Genomic DNA, 16,241 nt, shown 5'->3' with positions numbered 1-16,241 from the left:
AAGTCAGAATCCAAGAGCATCCCAAAGTTGAATTATACCACATGATTAACGAATTGGGAATTTGAATTTTGACTCTGTCACAGAGTTAAGGACCTCAATCTCTGTGACACATGTTGTCACCTATAAATATTCTAGACAGATTTACTCCCAAATCAAAGTATTTAGAAAACATATTAAAAAACGTGTACTACTTACCCTAGACTTATAGTACTGTTCCAGGATGGACACAGTTGAGCTCTTCAAGGCTGGCTCCTATTTAAAGACACTAACATGGAGGAAAAAAGTGAGTCATGGTAAAGGTCTTCCAGTGAATAAACAATTAAAGGAGAACTTCATAAAGTGCTAGTGTGCCAGTGTTAGTCTGAATGCTTATGATTACTCAGAGGTGTGGTCTCTCTACTGCTATCATAATTCAGAAATGTGATGTACTCACTACTTCCGGCTATTCTTTTCCCACCACTCTTTTGCACTGTTAATATAAATCACTCTAGGGGTTGATATTTCAAAGAAATTGAAGATAAAAACATCTTCAGGGTACCAAAAATTGTCACCAATCTGTAAAATGGACCCACGACTCTCCCACATTTCCCAAGTGGCATTTCCTGCTTCCAAGCTGCCTTACATGTAATTAAACTACAAGGGCAAAAGGACGTCAGAGACGCAGCCCTTCTTGGCACACACAGTTCCAATGGAAATTCCAGCAGTTGTTGGAAGGGATTAAGAAATGATGTTTATCATGTCTTCAGGATCAAATGCCTTCAGCACTTGTTAATGTAATAAGAATGGTATTTTAGCAAATTTTAAACTGATACATTTTACCTCCCCCCAAAATGTTTCATTTCATTCATCCACTTTTGACATCAAATCATAAAAGATGCAGTGCAGAATAAAGCAGGCATACTAAAGGAATTGAGACATTTTTCTGTGCCCATACAAGGCCACAGTCCTTGGCAGAAGATATTTTAAATTCCTCTAAGATAGCAAGAACCAAACCTGGAAGACCTAGATCAGAGAGTTTCTCTAGTCATGTATAGGATTCTTCTCCACCCAAGGTTAGTCACAAAGCTACAGCTGGACCAAAGGAGGCCACAAAGTAGAGGAAGAAAAAGGGAAGCCCTCCCTCTCTGATGACTGAGGGATTGTGGTTGGATGAGGGAAGGCAGCTAGAGATGGGAGACCTGGACAGTATGGGAAAAACAACAAAACATGTATTCTTTGATTCGGTCTGTGTTAAAAAGAAAATGCAAATAAGAGTGATATTTAATGAGGAGACATAGGAGAAAATAACCCTTTGGTCATTTGCATTTTAAGTTCTCAAAATAGTATATTAATTATATTCTCAGAGATTAGCAAACAGAATACATTAGCAATCCTTCCTCCCATGCCTCCAGGAGCAGAGGGAAAAGAGAGCCCTTTTAAGAGACTGGACAGGTGAGGAAACAATGTGAATTTGAGCAAACACCTGTTATGTTTGTGGAGAAGCAAGAGGCCTTTTGTTTAATCCTCCAGGAATGATTGAACCTTCTATTGCAAAGCACATGATAACCACAAGGTTTGTAAAACATACTGTGTATAGATGCTCATTATAGGAAACAGAAGTTGTTCACTTAAACTGTAAATGTAATTACCAGCTTATGTCAACTGACATACCATTATGCAAATTGTGAAGATTCTTTGATGAACGAGAGTGCTCCAGACTCCCTAGTCTAAACTTTTCCTTTGCAGGCTGCGTGAAACAAATGTTGCTTCTAGACAACTTAACGTTAATACAATGCGAAGCTCTGTTCTCCCACCATGGTTCGTTCGTAGAATAAGCCACCTAGGCCAGGTGGGCAGATGGAGGAAATGGAAGAAAGTGGACCCCAAGAGCTGGGGTGAGGTCAGCTAGCTGGAACTGACCGTGGGACCCTGACAGAGGTGAGCAGGAGTCCCTGTGAGTTCACTCGCCTCACACATCTGCACCAGGTATCAGGAGAGGGCCAAACCAGCCAAACCCCAGTGCAAACCAGCTACCCTTTCTGCCACCCTAAGTTTACATAAACCACCCCACACCTGCAAATATACCCAAGTGCCATCTATCTTGCACTTACTCACCCTCAGAGAGGATGTAGAAGTGAAAATACGGCTGAATAAGCAATTATTGCAGAGAAAGACTGAAACTTACCTAAGGGCTGTTCACATTATTGGTTCAGGCTGAATTTAAAACCACTGAGGACCGTTTTCCCCCCTGCTCCACAGTGAGCGGGGATCACCAGAAAGACTAGATCAGATACAGAGAAAAGAAAGAAAATACACTTTGCGGTTGTAGAGTGAGTGAATTTGCAATTTTGCTAAATTGTTTATGAAATTAGGGAGACAACGATGACTCTGATCTAAGGGGCACCCCCAAATCTCCTTTATTAGCTTGCTACAGGGTAAGTGTAAACTCCTTATCCTGGCCTGAAACGCCAAACTTCTCAGTAGGTAACGAAGGTATTAAGTCTAGATAGTGTTGAAAATAAACCTTGGGGGTGAGAATAATCTTGGTTACTCCAAAATTAATTCAGAACTGTTAACCTTCTAGCTTCTGTGAACCAAGACCTAGAGGAATAATATACAAGGATGAGGGTGATGAAGAGACCTTGTTGAGCACCTAATATGCATACCAAATGCTGTCCAAGAGAATTTCTGTGATGATAGGAATGACCTATATCTGCATTGTCCCATACAGTAGTCACTAGCTCCACGTGGCTTCTGATCACTGGAAATGTGGCTAGAGTAACTGAGGAAATAAATTTCAGTTCTAATTAATCTAAATAGCCACATGTGGCTAGTGGCTAGTGCTATTCATTGTACTGGACAATGAAGGTTTATATAAAAGGTAAGATATTTGAAGCTCTAGGACTTTGAGAGTCAGGGCGTGGGAAGTGTATTAACTTCCATCTTTGGTATTTGAAAATCAAAGCGTACATTAACAAAAAATTGGTTCCCACTGCCCAATTTACATAAAGCAATCTCTGTGCTGGAGTACCAACACCCATGGTTTGAGAAACAATATTTGGGGAAATCATATATATTACATTCTTCCTTTGAATTCTGGTTATGAATGGAAATGGGCTAAACTTCTGGTCCTAAAATCGCCTGTAAGATGCTTGGGGCAGTAAAATACTGCAGGTGGCAAAGAGATGCTTTTGCTTATAAGTTTCAAACATTTCCTCTCTTTTCTTACCCCATTCCACTTCCTCACCTCCATGGATTTATTTTTTTTAATTGTTCCTTTGCTTTTATTTCTCAGAAGCTAGATGGTGAGAAATGAAATAAGAAAAGCTAAACATATACATTTTATTACATAGCTTTACGCAGCTCAAAGAATGAAGAGGCATTTCGAATATCATCTACTTAGACACAATGCTCCACTATCCTGGGGATGATATTCACAGTCTTAGTGACTCTGAAGCTTTATGATGTAGGTTTGGATTTGATAAGTAAAACAGGCAACGTGGGAACGTTAGCGTCATGCTTGATAGGCTTGAATATGAGGACAGAAATAGTCAACAATAGGGCTGGCATATTTTCTCCCAAATATTTAAACTGAGAACCAAAAATTAAAGTATGAAGGCAAAATAGGAATGAGTCCATCTTAGAAATAGTGCATACGCTTCCCAGAATAAAATATTGACTTTTCAACTAACACCATCAAAAGAACTTTATTGATCAGCAAGAAGAATCAGAAAAACAAATACATATAAAATAATAACTGCTCTGTCCTTCAATTTGTGACCCAGTTGGGTGATGGCCTCAATTAGATAGTAATCTGGCATTTGATGTTTACTCCATCTGTTAGGGTCCTGGAAAAATTCTTTAAGTGTAGATGGAGAAATTATCCTAAATGATGTCAGCACAAAAAAATAGCATTGAAATACATTTCTCATTGTCTGGAGAACTTGGCTCAGCACACATTCCAGGGTTATAAATAGGATCATCAGCATGTCCTTGACAAGAGTATCTCAGGAATCTTAGCAAAGATGAGGAGTTTTTTTCTTAAGCAGCATAATCACAGTTTCCATCTATCCACGAGCTGGTTGTACCCTACGTTGCAGGCAACTGTAAGTCACCCAGGAACACTTTCTCAGCATCCATTCCCAATATTCATAACATACCCCTAGTCACGTTCACGTCTCTGGTGAAATGATTCAGGCAGTAGGTAGATTTAAATGGCTCATTTGGTGCCAAACTTAATAGATTTTGAAGCCCGAGATATGATGAAAACACCCATACACTCACACATACATTTTACAAAAGAATTCTAGTAGTTCCTCATTTGTTTATAAGGTTCATAATACCACCTTGTTCAGAATGTGTTCGTGCTGCCCTAAAGTTCTGGAATAATAAAAGTAAAGATTCATTTCAGATTCCTTTCAAAAAATGTAAAAGTTCAAAGTACTTACTAAAGACTGATCTATTTGGTTCCTCCTTAGATATTCCATTTAAAGGGTGTAAGTAGAGACTGGATCAAAGAAGGGTGGAAGGCATCAAGGGAGTCCACCCCATCTGCGACATCTAACAGTGCGCAGGTTCTGCTCTGTTTACTTTGATAAGTAGCACATGCTGCCACCCCAGACACTTAAATGCAACCGATGGCAGAATTGATAAATACATTTAAAAAGATAACTCCTTGGAAAAAAGTGAATAAAATACCTCTGGATAATTTAGAGAATTAAAACAAACACATGAACTTAACAAATTTAAAAGATATTTTAAAAGAAACCACAATATTATGCAAAATGGTATACTAAAACTTCTGGAAACCTTAATGAAATTGATGGAAAAATTAACATCAAAGTAGACCCAAATTTATGAATTCAATGAGTAGACTCAAGAAGTTATTAGTCAATAATTAAGAAAGAAAGTTTCCAAGATTTGTCTTTCAAACAGGCAAAGGACCATTATCAACGAGTTAATACTTAACGATTACATTTAATAGTTACACTTATTAGGCACTTACCGTCTGCTTGAGATTGCACTAAGTGACTTACATGTCTTAACTCTTTAACCTCTCTTACCCTTATGATGGGAATTATATTTTCCAAGTTTTACAGAAAAAAAAAAAGCTTAGAGAGAGCTCACAGAACCAGTATATGCCTAATCCAGGATTCAAACGCAAGGTACAGAAAATTTCTTTATAGATAAATTATTTCATGAAATGGAAACAAATGAAAGGCTACTAAATCACTGAATGAAATACAAAAGCCTGAAAAGAACAGTATGAGATATAGTATAGCTAACTATTGGAGGTGACAGATATGTTACCTTTATTGTGGTAATCATTTCATGGTGTATACATATATCAAAATAGTATGTTGTACACTGTAAATATATACAATTTTATTTGTCAATTATACCCCCAATAAAGTTGTGGTTTCTTTTAAAGTATCTTTTAAATTTGTTAAGTTCATTGACCATGATGCTGGCTGTAGGCTCGTCGTGTGTGGCCTTTATTATGCTGAGGTAGCTTCCTTCTATACCTAGTTTGTTGAAAGTTTTTATTATAAATGGATGTTGAATTTTTGTCAAATGCTTTTTCTGCATCTGTTGAGATGATCTTTTAATTTTTATTCTTCATTCTATTAGTGTGATACATCACATTTATTAATTTGTGTATGTTGAACTCTCCTTGCATCTCAGGGATAACTCCCATTTGATCATGGTTTATTATCCTTTCAATGTGTTGTTGAATTTGATTTGCTAGTATTTTACTGAAGAGTTTTACAACAATATTCATCAGGGATATCGGGCAGCAATTTTCTTTCCTGGTAATATCCCTGTCTGGCTTTGGTGTCAGGGTAATGATGGCTTCATAAAATAAGTTTGGAGATGTTCTCTCTTACATTTTTTGGAAGAGTTTGGGAAAAATTGGTATTGGTTCTTTCCATGTTTGGTAGACTGCACTAGTGAAGTCATCATACTGGGGCTTTTCTTTGTTGAGAAGTTTTTGATTAGTGATTCAATCACTTTACTTGTTATTGGTATGTTCAGATTTTCTATTTCTTCATGATTCGATCTTGGTAGGTTGTATGTTTCTAGGAATTTATCCATTTCTTCCAGGTTGTCCAATCTATTGATGTATAATTGTCCATAGTACTCATAGTACTCTTATGATCCTGTGTATTTCTGTGGTATCAATATTAACATCTCCTCTTTCATTTATAATTTTATTTATTTAAGTCTTCTCTCTTCTATTCTCAGTCTGGCTAAATATTTGTCAATATTGTTTAACTTTTCAAAATCCAATCTCTAGTTTTGTTGATCTTTTCTACCGTTTCTAGAGTTGCTATTTTTTTTCTGCTTTGATTTTTATAATTTCCTTTCTTCTACTAACTTTGTGCTTATGTTATTCTTCTTTTTCTAGTTCTTTGAGGTGTAAAGTTACGTTATTTATTTGACATCTTTCTTTTTCTCTTAACGTAGGAGTTTATCACTGTACATTTCCCTCTTAGGATTGCTTTTGCTGTATCCCACAGGTTTTGATATGTTGTGTTTCCATTTCATTTGTCTCAAGGTTTTTTTTTATTCCCCTTTGGATTTCCTTTGCCAATTGGTTGTACTGGAGTGAACTGTTTAATCTCCACATTTGAGAATTTTCCAATCTTTCTCCTGTTACTGATTTTTAGTTTCAAACTATTGTGGTCAGAAATATACTTGATATGATTTCAACCTTCTCAAATTTGGCAAGACTTGTTTTGTGACCTAACATATAATCCATCATGGAGAATGTACCATGTGTACATGTAAACAATGTATATTCTGCTGCTGTTAGGTAGAATGTTCTGTATATTTCTGCTATATCTGTTTGATCTATAATGATCAAGTCCACTGTTTCCCTATTGATTTTCTGTCTAGATAATCTATCCATTGTTGAAAATGAGGTATTGAGATTCCCTACTATATTGTATTACCGTTTATTTTACCCTTCAGTTCTGTTAACATTTTGTTTTATGTTTTTAGGTGCTCCAATGTTTGGTGCATATATTTTTACAGTTGCTGTATCCTCTTGATGAATTAACCCTTTCATCATTATATGATGACCTTTCACTCTTGACATTTTTTTATTTAAAATCAATTTTATCTGATATAAGTATAGGCATCCCTATTCTCTTCTTTTTTTTTTCAATGCATGGAATATGTTTCTCCATCCTTCCATTTCCAGTCTATGTGTGTCCTTAAAGTTACAGTGAGTCTTTTGAGAAACCTATAATTGGATCCTGGTTTTTTAATCCATTCAGCTTCTCTATATCCTCTGACTGACAATTTTAATACAGTTACATTGAAAGTAATTATTGATAGGTAAGTACTTACTATTGCCATTTTCTTAATTGTTTTCTGACTTTTGCAGTTCCTTGTTCCTTTCTTCCTCTCTTGCTGTCTTCCTCTGTGATTTGATGATTTTTTGGTAGTGGTACACTTTGATTCCTTTCTCTTTATCTTTTGTGTATCTTCTATAGGTTTTTTTCTTTGTGATTACCATGAGACTTCTGTAAAACATCTCATAGTTATAACAGTCTGTTTTAAGCTGATAATAACTTAACTTTGATTGTATACAAAAACTCTACACTTTAACTTCTTCTCCCCTCACATTTTATGTTATTGATGTCACAGTTTATATCTTTTATGTATTGTATATCTATACAAATTATTGTAACTATAGTTATTTTAAATAATTCTGTCTTATAACTTTTTACATTAGAGTTAAAAGGAATTTATGCACCACCACTACAGTACTAGAATATGTTTTATACTTTCATATTTTTTTCATATTGTTAGAATCTTTTCATTTCAACTTGAAAAATTTCTTTTAGCATCTCTCATAAGACAGCTCTCATGGTGATGAAATTCAAATGAATAAATGTTTACCTGATATCTGAACAAGGAATAACTATCCAACTGAAAAAAACAATAAAAGAAATCATAAAATAAGGGTGACAGATTTGACATGTAAAAATTTTAAATGGCTGAGTAATATTCCGTGTGTGTGTGTGTGTATATATATATATATATATATACCATATCTTCTTTATCCATATATATATATATGTATGTGTATATATATATATATACCATATCTTCTTTATCCATAAAAAGAATAAAATTCTGCTATTTGCAGGAATGTAGATGGATCTACATAATATTATGCTTAGTGAAATAAGTCAGATGGAGAAAGGCAAACACTATACAGTATCACTTACATGTAGAATCTCAAAAATAATACAAATGAAAGTGTAAGCAAAACAGAAACAGACTCACAGATAAAGAAAACAAGCTAGTGTTTACCAGTGTGGAGAGGGAAGGAGGATGGGCAAGTTAGGGACACAGGATTAAGAGATACAAATTATATATAAAATAGATAAGCAATAAGGATATACTGTATAGCACAGGGAATCATATCCATTACCTTGTAGTGTATGCATGTGTGTATGTGTGTGTGTGTGTGTGTGTGTGTGTGTATCTTTGTGTGTGGGTGATTTCCTACCTTTATTGTATGTTTGCCTTTACCAGTGAGGTTTTCCATTTTGTAATTTTCTTGTTTCTAGTTGTGGCCGATTCTTTTATGCCTAAAGAAGTTCCTTTAGCATTTGTTGCAAAGCTGGTTTGTTGGTGCTGAATTCTTTTAGCTTTTGCTTGTCTGTATAGCTTTTGATTACTCCATCAAATCTGGACAAGAACCTTGCTGGACAGAATATTCTTGGTTGTAGATTTTTCTCTTTTATCACTTTAAGTATATGGTGCCACTTCCTTCTGACCTGCAGCTTTCCTGCTGAAAAATCAGCTGATAGCCTTATGGGAGTTCCTTTGTACAATATTTGTTGCTTTTTGCTCGTTGCTTTTAATATTCTCTCTTTAATTTTTATCATTTTGATAATATGTCTAGGTGTATTCCTCTTTGGGTTAATCCTGTGTGGAACTCTGCACTTCTTGAACTTGGATGACTTTCCTTTCACAGGTTAGAGAAGTTTTCAACTATTATTTCTTCAAATGTTTTCTCATGCTCTTTCTCTCTCTCTTCTCCTGGGACCACTATAATGCAAATATTAGCATGCTTGATGTTGTCCCAGAGGTCTCTTAAACTGTCCTCATTTCTTTTCATTCTTTTTTCTGTTTGGCAGCAGTGATTTCCACTACTCTGTCTTCCAGCTCCTGGGTCCATTTTTATGCCTCATTTAGTCTACTACTGATTTCTTCTACTGTATTTTTCATTTCATGTATTGTATTCTCCAACTCTGTTTGGTGGGTCTTGACATTTTCTAATTATCTGTTAAAAACTTCTAATTTCTCACTCTGTGCATCCATGAGCCTCTTGAGTTCTTTGATCTTCTTTACAATCATTACTCCAAACTCTTTCTCTGGTAGTTTGCCTATCTCCACATCCCTTAGTTCTTCTGAGGTTTTATCTTGTTTCTTCATCTGAAAATATTCCTGTGTTGCCTCATTTTGTCTAAATTGCTATTTGTATTTTTATATATGTGGTAGGTTATTTATGTTTCTCAACCTCGGAGAAATGGCCCTCTGCAGGAGATGTCCTGGGCATCCCAGCAGTTCACTCTCATCTCATCACCCAAAGGCTGGGGCAAGATGGTCCCAGGGTACAGTCTGGTCTGCGTTTGCAGGTTCATTCTGCAGGCTGTAGGACTATAGTTGTCTTGTTTCTGGTGTCTGCCCTCTGGTGAGTGAGGCTGGTCTAGAGACATGTGCAAGCTTCCTGTAAGAGGGGCAGTAGTGCCTGCCCACTGATGGGTGGAGCTGGGTCTGGGCCCTCTAGTGGGGAGGGTCACGTCTAGGGTGTGTCTAGAGGTGACTGTAGGCCCAGGAGGTCTTTAGCCAGCCCGTGTCCCCACCCACTTGGGGCTGTGTCTGCGCTCACTTTGTTGCTTGGCCTGAGGCGCCCCAGTACTTGAGCCTACAGACTGTTGCTGGGGCCAGGACTTGATGCCAAGATGCCAGCCTCCAGGAGAACTCATGCAGATGAATGCCCCCTCATGTGTCCCATCACCCATGTCCATGACCCCAGGGTGGGCCATAACTGTCCCTTGCCTCCCCAGGAGATCCTTGAAGACTAGCAGGTAGGTCTGGTGCAGACTCCATCAAATTACTGCTTTTGTCCTGGGTCCCATTGCACATGAGACACTGTATGCACCCTTAGAGAGCGAAGTCTATTTCCCCCAGTCCTGTGGGGCTCCTGCAATCAAGCCCTGCTGGTCTTTAAAGCTAAATGCTCTGGAGGCTCCTCTTTCATGTGCCAGACCCCCAGGCTGTGGGGTGAGAGGGCTGACCAGGGGCTCAGAATTCTCACTCATGTGGGAGAATCTCTGTAATATAATTATTCTCCCGTTTGCGGGTCACCCACCCAGGGGGTATGGGATTTGATTACATTACAAGTCCACCCCTCCTACCTGTCTTCTGATTCTGTCTTTGTCTTTAGTTAGAAGATCTTTTCTGGTAGAGCTCAGTCTTTTTCATCAATGGTTGTTCTGCAGTTTGTTGTGATCTTGGTGTTCAAGAGGGGAGGGGAGTATAGGGTCCTTCTGTTCCACCATCTTGGATTGCTCTTCTATAATAACTTTTAATGCAGTGAAATCTGTAAAAATACTGAATCGCTATGCTGTACATCTGAAACTAACATAATACTGTAAATCAACTGTACTTCAATTTAAAAAATCCAAACTGTTAACAAATCAAAGATTATTGTAAAATAAATGATAGAAACAACAACCTGAAAAAATACATGGCAAAATAGTAATAAAGGGTAAAATATTCTTATATTTAATATTTCACCCAAATTGAAAATATATAGCATAAAACCATTATAGAAGATGAGCAAAGACTATAAGACAATAAAAGAGAAATTTTAAGTGTGTATCAAATAAATGAAGAAATAAATCTCATGAGGAAGTAAAACTTTAAACAGCAATAAGACTTTGTTTTACTTTATCAAATTATCAAAATAATACTAATTTTGATAGAACTACAATGAAACAGAAATTGCATATACAGCTAATGAAAGAGTGTATAATTTATCCAAAAGCCACTTGGCAGTATTGCATGAGGAATCTTAAAAATGTTCATACATTTTGACCTAATAATTCCAAACCCAAGCTTATCATCAACAAATAACTTGAAATTCAGGCAAAACTCTATGTATAAGCATAATACCTACAACATTATTTATGATAATGAAAAATTGGACATCACCTAAATATCAACCACTGGAAACCGGTTGTCACATCCATATGATGCAGCTACTTAAAATCATGTTCTAGGAGATATTTACTAACACCAAAAATCTCCACACTATTAAATTTATGTTCATACTGTAGAATGTTCATACTATATGTTTAGGAAAAGACTAGAAAGAAATTACCTAAATGCTTTTAGATAAATATCAATGAAATCGATTTAAATATAATAGATAATTTTCGATAAAAATTAAAAAAACCTCTGCTGTTTTTAAAATAGAATATAAAATACGTAGAAATAAATGCAAAGAAAGATGGTAAACACATTTACAGTCTCTAGCTACACACAGATCAAGGAACAATCCAGACAGCTTGGGATTCCAGGTGGCCAAGGAAAAGGCCAAGGGGACAGTTATCCGTGTTCGGAACAGGTGAGGAGTTTGAATCCAGGAAGTGAAATATTAAAGATAGATATAAGACCACTGCTCAAGAACTGCCTGACGCCAGAGCAAAGGGCATGTGGACTAGCAGCTCCTAATATACTATTTCCTGTAAGGGCAAGAATTAGGGTCTGTGTGGGGCTAAGTCTGAATCTGCAGCTGTTTGAAGAATGAGAGAACCGATACTGGATAAGAGAGAGAGAAGAAAAAAAGAGGTCTAAATTTGCAGGTGGCTTCTGACAGATATAGAAAGCAAGCTTTAAATAAAGGCTTGAAGTTTCTAGTGAGAAAAGAGAGAATTATTGATACCAAAACAGTTCAACAAGCCTTCTGGTGTAGCCAAGTAAGTCAGCACAGCTCAGGATCAGAATGAATCAAGCCAGGAGCCCCTTAAAATAAACAAACTGTCTGAACTTGACTCACAGAACTGGTTTCGTGAGGTTCCAGGCTCAAGGATGCACTTTGGAAACTGGTGAATGCAGAGTGTACCAATAAAGGGGCTACAGACTGGCTTATTTTTTTAATCAATAGAATAATTTTTTAATGCCATTGTGCTGCTATCTTTGAATGCCTAGCGCCATGACAGCTACAGATCCCTCAGGTCCAACTGCCTATCAGATGGGGAAAATCAGTTCATTTCTCCTGCTGAATTACCCCAAACAAGCTTCCAACAGTTTACTTTGCAGTCTGCTAAAAAGGAATCATTAACCTATGTTTTGTACAATCTTTTGAAAGAAAGATGGAAAGGGAAATTTCCATCAGTGAAGAATTGCTGCCTAGCACTTTCTTTCGCCCCGCAGTATAGAGACAGAATTGGTTTTTTCCCACCACGTTCAAGTTCTCTCTACTACCATAGTCTTTTACAACGCATCTTTGACACACTACACATTCAGGAGGTGGAGGAGGAGGTGGGCAGCTTGTTTATCCGGGAGGTTTGAAGAGGTTGGTGGTATTACGCTTTGGGAGTTTAATCCTTGGAGCAATTGCATACAGTTGCTCTTCTGCAACCACATCAGACAGTTAATTTCCCTTTTATAGGACCATTTATAGCATTCTTTTCTCTCCCTTACGGAATAACTTTTCAAGTTTCTTATGCCCAGAAAGTATCCTTGGTAAAGCACCAGGAAATGCCTTGCCTTGGATTTCCAGATGCACACATAGTGCTGAGCCAAGACATCAGACTTCTTAGGGTTGGATTACCCAGGGGATGCTACGCCCACCCCCACTCCCACCCCCTCCTCTCAGAAACCTGCTTTTAGAAGTAAGTGATTGACAAATGAGTCAGAAATATAGGCATATAGTTACACCTAATATTAAGACCTATCTGGGCAGTGGAGAAAGCAGTAATAACATAAAGCTTCAAAGTTAAATGACTGCCTCAGATTTACTGAAAGCTCACTGTATATATAGAACGAGAGTGGAAGGAGCCTTAAATAGCCACACAGTCTCTTTCTGTGCCCAAGCAGAATTGAAACTGAAATCAAATAAATATAGGCATTCAACATTGAATAGGGAGTTCTGCCAAGAACTGGAGTTAGACCACCTAAAAGCCTGCCATGGAGGGAATATTTCTTTAATGAAAAGGCTTAGGTGTCCATAACACCTAAAATTGAATTCTTAGTCTTCTATAAAACACCAGCAGCTCCCCTAGAATGAGCATTCGTGACCAGGCAGCTGCCCACCCTCTGTTGACTTACCAGCACCTGTACAGGAGCCTGAATCATGTACCCTAGTTGTGATCAGGGGCAACAACTGTGTCATATCTTCTGACCCAGTGTAATGTCCACAAGGTTTCTAGGAATGTCTACAGAGGAAGAGTTCCATTTTCTCCATGGGAACATATAGGTAACGATAAACATCCCAGAAGCACTGTCTTCAGGTTCAAAAATTCTAACCTTCTACTTGTTACGTGACTAATTCACAACACATAATTCTGAGTTAAGATGTATAAAGCACCACTGGTCTTTATAGTACTTTACGGTCATAATAGTCACAGGGAAAAGGAAGCACATGGTGGTTTTTCTATCTTTCCAAGTCACTTTCTAGGAAAACTCATTCTTTCATTCACTCAACAAGTATGTAGTAAGCCAGCTACGATTTTAGTTAGTAGAAACAAAACAGTAAACAAGAGAGACACAGATCCTAGCCCTCACAAAACTTATAATCTGAGGGGGTGTGGTGGGTGGTGTTCATTCAATTGATCGCAGTGTATACCTTTTCCAAAGTGCGTTTACTACTCAAAGTGCAAGTCAAAAATACAAAAATTATCATTGCTAGCATTACAAAGGGTCGTGCTTGCCAGAGCCTTCCAAAGTGGGAAACAGAACTGTGGTAACAAAGGACATGAACTTGGGTGTTCTTCTTAATGTTACACAAATAGTTCTTTTAACTGAGAATTTTATTTCCTTGGTGTTCCTCCTGGGAAAGTGAAAGCCCATATTGGACCTGAAGTATCAGAATTGATGGATCAAAAATTGGTACATTTCCAGGTTTTTAACACATAGTACAAAATGTCCCTTTAGAAAGGCTAAGTCCATTTACCTTTCTAGCAGCAGTGCGTGAGTGCCCATTTCACCCACAGAGGCCAGTACTCGATGTTTTTGCTGGATCATTTTCGATGTCTTAGGTGGAAGCAGTATCTTGTGGTTATCATAATGTGCATACAGCATGGATAGCTGTTGTAGATAGACTTAGCTGTTAGGATAATCGGTGAGTGAGCTTTGAAAATTTAATGTGAGTTTTTTTCCCTCAGTATAGTATTGGGTCTTATAAACTGTGTCTGTCTGAGAAAGCAGAGCTCCTTTGATGAGTTGGCTCTGGTTCATAATACTAAGAAACCCTAAACATGCCCAGCATTTGATATCTGAGTTCCTAAACCATCCAATCTCGCTCCATTTTTTCCTCTGGCCCACCTTGGCAATTCTTCAAGACTCATTTGGTTGCAAGTGAGAGAAAAAAAGAAAAAATATTAGCTTAACTGGGAAGTCAAGGGGTAGATCAAGCATGCCTGGATCCAGCGCTAATGATGCCAATTCTCATTCTCATTCTCTCTCTCTCCCCACCCCCCTGCTTTTCTCCACTTGTCTCTGCTGTTCTTAATTCTTTATGTTCCCCCAGGTTCTCCCTGCCAGCTCCCACAAAGATATTCCAAGAACACCAGCCTGATTTAGGTGTATGGCTGTTCCTGAATCAACAAATTTGCCCAAGAAGAGTCATCTGCCCACCTCTGTGGGTTATGAGTAGGAGATATGGGGTGGAGAAGAGATACATTCTGCTTAACAGGTTAGCTCAGACTATGGGGAGTGGAGGAGTTCACCAAAGAAAGCAGAAGAAGGAAGTAGGAAAGCTCGTTGGACAGACAAAAACTATAGTTAGTGCTGTTCACTAGTTATCAACCCAGTCCTCACATTATGCCCTGTCAGTCACACACACCGCAAATTGTGCCACCATGTTTCCAAGGCCTTTGATCTTGGCTTTCTGGCTGGCCATAATTTGTCTGTCCCACTCAGCTTGCACTGTCCTTGGAGGCCAACCATCAGGGTAACATCCCTTCCAGGTCAACTGTCCCAGCTTATGACTGAGGCTTATCAATTTCATCCTTTTCACTCCAGTCAACAACAGCAAATTAGAGGAAGAGATACAACCTTGATAAAGCAGCAGTTTCTCTGGCTTCTAAATGTTCATCCGTCACCAAATACCTGCAGGGATTTTGAGGCAGCAATGCGGGGGAATGCCAGGTGGAGGAAGATACGATTTATTCAGGGCTGTGACGTGGCTAAGTAAGCTGTGGGGTCTGGGGGTGGGAGCTGGAGGGGAGAAGGAATGTGAGTAGAAGGGAAGGGAGATGGAGAGAAATCAGCGGAATATGAGCTTCCCTGATGGGGCTTGCCTTTCCGCCACAGACCCACTCTAGCAGGAGCCCACGACTCTCTGCCTTCAAATTCCCAAACTGAGCCCTCCCCCCGAGCTGATTCTCCACTTGCAGTGCTGCCCCTGGAAATAATCCTCCAGAACTCCAACACAGCCACCTTGCTTGAGGAGATCATAGTAGGCAGGTTTCTGTCATCTTCATTACAATAAACAGATCTGACTGCTCCTTGAGAAGACCATTTTATCATTTAGCAGAATGTTTATCATCATTTTAGCATTAACCATATTTGCTTGACTTCATTTCATTACTCTTTTTCCCTCCATTACTTTTATCCTTTCAAACGAGGAACAAGAAAGAGAGACACTCTCACATGAAGGCCCTACCCCAAAGGAGGGAAGCTAGATGCCCCTTCCCTGGCTTCCTCTTTTTTCAACAGCCACACCTCCACCTGTCCTACCCTTCCACCCAGTCTCTGCATTGGGCATTTCAGCACCCATCAGTTGGTTAATCACTCAGCAAACACTGCATATTTACAGGTGCAAAGACTGGGATTTCAGAAGTCAGCTCAGCTCGCACTTATAGGGGATTCTCATTCTAGGACTCTTGGACCACAAAGACCCATCTCTGGAGAAGAACAATGATATTATTTATATCTTATAAATGTGGAAACTGAGATACAGAGAAGTTAAATAACTTGCTTAAATCAGAAAACTGGTAGAGTAT

General features: G+C 38.2%; 1 protein-coding gene across 6 annotated transcripts in view; it reads right to left on the bottom strand.

Moving 5' to 3' along the window:
* Positions 1-13,434, bottom strand: part of VAV3 (vav guanine nucleotide exchange factor 3) — a 387,336-nt gene extending 373,902 nt beyond the window's left edge. The window contains exons 1-4 of one of the 6 annotated variants that reach the window (XM_072968098.1): positions 13,345-13,428; positions 10,425-10,609; positions 2,165-2,260; positions 196-265 (exon numbers count right to left, since the gene is read on the bottom strand). The gene's annotated coding sequence lies outside the window, so the exon portion shown is untranslated. Of the gene's footprint in view, positions 1-195; positions 266-2,164; positions 2,261-10,424; positions 10,621-13,344 lie in introns of all 6 variants that reach the window. The other 5 variants (XM_072968100.1, XM_072968099.1, XM_072968101.1 and 2 more) reach the window with 5 other exon arrangements.
* Positions 13,435-16,241: the final 2,807 nt, after the last annotated feature.

The sequence above is a fragment of the Vicugna pacos genome, chromosome 9 (assembly GCF_048564905.1).
Source record: "Vicugna pacos chromosome 9, VicPac4, whole genome shotgun sequence".
NCBI lineage: Eukaryota > Metazoa > Chordata > Mammalia > Artiodactyla > Camelidae > Vicugna > Vicugna pacos.
This window is presented reverse-complemented; position numbering and strand designations above follow the sequence as displayed.